Source organism: Puntigrus tetrazona, unplaced genomic scaffold (genome assembly GCF_018831695.1).
Source record: "Puntigrus tetrazona isolate hp1 unplaced genomic scaffold, ASM1883169v1 S000000223, whole genome shotgun sequence".
Taxonomy (NCBI): domain Eukaryota; kingdom Metazoa; phylum Chordata; class Actinopteri; order Cypriniformes; family Cyprinidae; genus Puntigrus; species Puntigrus tetrazona.
The window spans coordinates 912501-915000 of NW_025047891.1; the positions used below are offsets into that span (position 1 = coordinate 912501).

Consider the following 2500-nt stretch of genomic DNA (forward strand, 5'->3'; position numbering starts at 1 on the left):
TATATATATATATATATATATATATATATATTATATATTATATATATATATATATATATATATATATATATATATATATATATATATATATATATATATATATATATATATATATTTTTTTTTTTTTTTTTTTTTTTTTTTTCTGATTGCTGAGCTTGTCTGTAAGGCTGCACATAATTATGATTATATTGTGTATCAGTATGACTTTTTTACCACTACTAACACTAGAGAAAATCTACACTAAATGTAAATATTTAATATTCATCACCATCATCACATATCATTTTTAAACTGCACATGTATTAATGTGTTACTCAACTGTAAAATTACAATACTAATATTTATTAAGTTGTTTGTTTTATGATTCTTCCTGTAACAATTGTGATAACGTGGGAAATAAAACTTCAAGTTTGCAGAATTGCTAAAAAAAAAAAAAAAAAATAATAATAATTATACACAAGTTTTGTTGTTATCATTACTAAAAGCATTGACAATGATTTTATTTTTCAGTGTAGCTGTTTAATTAAAATCTCATCCTCTAGAAATCAGCACTTGAAAGTCGTAACGCATGTCTCGTGAGCAGTCGGTGGGAAGAAGCGCAGCATGAGTTAGCTCTGCTCGAGGTAAAAGCTGTGTGTCGGCCGAGAGAGAGAGAGAAACACACACACTTCAGTCAGGAGGGCGCTAAAACATCAAGTCCTGAGCTCTGCTAGGTTTCACACGACATTATTCAAGAAATAAAGAACAATTTGCAGCCGATTAGCCTTCCGCCTGACCAATAAGAGCCCATTACAGCCCAGCTCATGCATAATCTACAGGGGCCGGCCCCGAGGGGCCCCTCAAACTCCGGCGTAATCGAGCGGCCCACCACCCTTTACAGAAATATTATCCTCCGGGCGGATCGATGCGGTTTATCGATCCGCTCTGAATTATTCGTCTTCACACGCGGGTCAGAGCCGCGAGCGTTCAGAGCCCAAACCAGAGACCATCAAACATCTGAAGAGCCATCGATTGCTTCGTTCGCTCGCCAGCGGGCCCCTGCCCAACACACGCCGCTTCATTCTTTAGTTTCACATCTCACACCGCATTAGAAACGCCTGTTTAGCTTGCTGTTTGTTCCCTGCGCTGAATGATGCATGCTGGGAAGAAGATCACCAGAATAAACTCAACACAGAACCACGTGAAGTTTGAGGAGAGTCAGACTTTCCTCTTCACGACCAGCTGGCTTTATTTGCATATCATTTGCATGTCGACACCTACTGGGCTGCGGCTCATTTAATATGCCAAGAGGTTAGCCAATCGCAGAGCTCTTGGCTCTTACGGGCCGAGGTCTTAAAGGTACAGCGGTTTGATTTCAGGGAGAACATGAAAGAAAAAAATAAAATAAAATAACTAAATTAAGCATTAAATTAAAGCTTGACAGAGATGCCACACGAGTTATTCAAATTTTAACTAGAAATTGAGATATTTAAAGCTCATTTTCTCTAAAAGCTAAATTTAAATGAACAAGAGTATCAACAGAATAAACATTTATTTAAAGCTGAAAATAAGAAATAATAATTGTTTTAAAGTATCCAGTTTATATATATAACAAAATGTTGTTTGTAAATAAAATATATTTACATATAAATATAAATGATATGAATGTAAACATATACATGTATAGATATATTTTTTAATGCACACTGTCTGTATATTATATGTATATATTACGTGAATTAATCAGTTTGAGTTCGGATGTGATTAAAATTGATTAATTATTTGACAGCACTATTTTGGGGAGGGATTTTATCTAGTTATTTAGTTCTTAATATTTAAACTAAAATTGAAAACATATTTAGACAGATTTTACCCCAAAACTTCAAAATCAAATTCAACAGGATATTCGTTTTTTTGACTAGTTTCAGGGTTTTTTTGTCTTAGATATTAAAATGCTTTAATGACGACATGTATAGGGTATTCAGGATTATTGGATGATTTTATTTTATTTTAGGAATCGTCATAAAAAAATTAAAATTATTGAATTAGACTCATTACAGGTACTTCAGAAGAAAGCGTCCTGCAAGAAACGTATTACTCTTAAAGTGTAAAATGAATGATATGATTCTGCTGGTGGTTATGGAAGCGTTACTTCCTGTTCAGAGCATCTGACAACTAAAAAAAGAGGAAGTGCTTTTCTATCCGTGTCACATGACTCGTGAGCATCGGAGAGAGGGAAAGTGAAGGAGGTGAATACAGAAACACATCAACAGATGGCCAGAAAAACACAAAAAACACCATCTCCACAACTATTTTTTGTTTTTAATGCCGTTTCAAGCTGAAAATCATTGCTACAATGTAAACTAAATGAGACTTTTAAGAAAAAACGTTCAAGGTTAATCAACAGATTATTATTTATTTTTTTATGTTTTATTTTAATATGTGTTTTACATGAATTAAATGCAAATTCAATCAATTAGATTTATTTCACAATAGCATGGTTTTATTTAAGGACACACTG

The 2500-nt window shown here is 33.2% G+C and overlaps 1 protein-coding gene across 3 annotated transcripts in view; it reads right to left on the reverse strand.

Annotated features, from left to right (window-relative positions):
- Positions 1–2500, reverse strand: part of mtpn (myotrophin) — a 12357-nt gene that overhangs the window by 597 nt on the left and 9260 nt on the right. The window contains exon 5 of one of the 3 annotated variants that reach the window (XM_043230800.1): positions 2282–2500. This exon is cut by the window's right edge and continues 128 nt beyond it. The exons of the other annotated variants lie outside the window; for them this stretch is intronic. The gene's annotated coding sequence lies outside the window, so the exon portion shown is untranslated. Of the gene's footprint in view, positions 1–2281 lie in introns of those variants that run through there. 3 annotated transcript variants of the gene reach the window in all.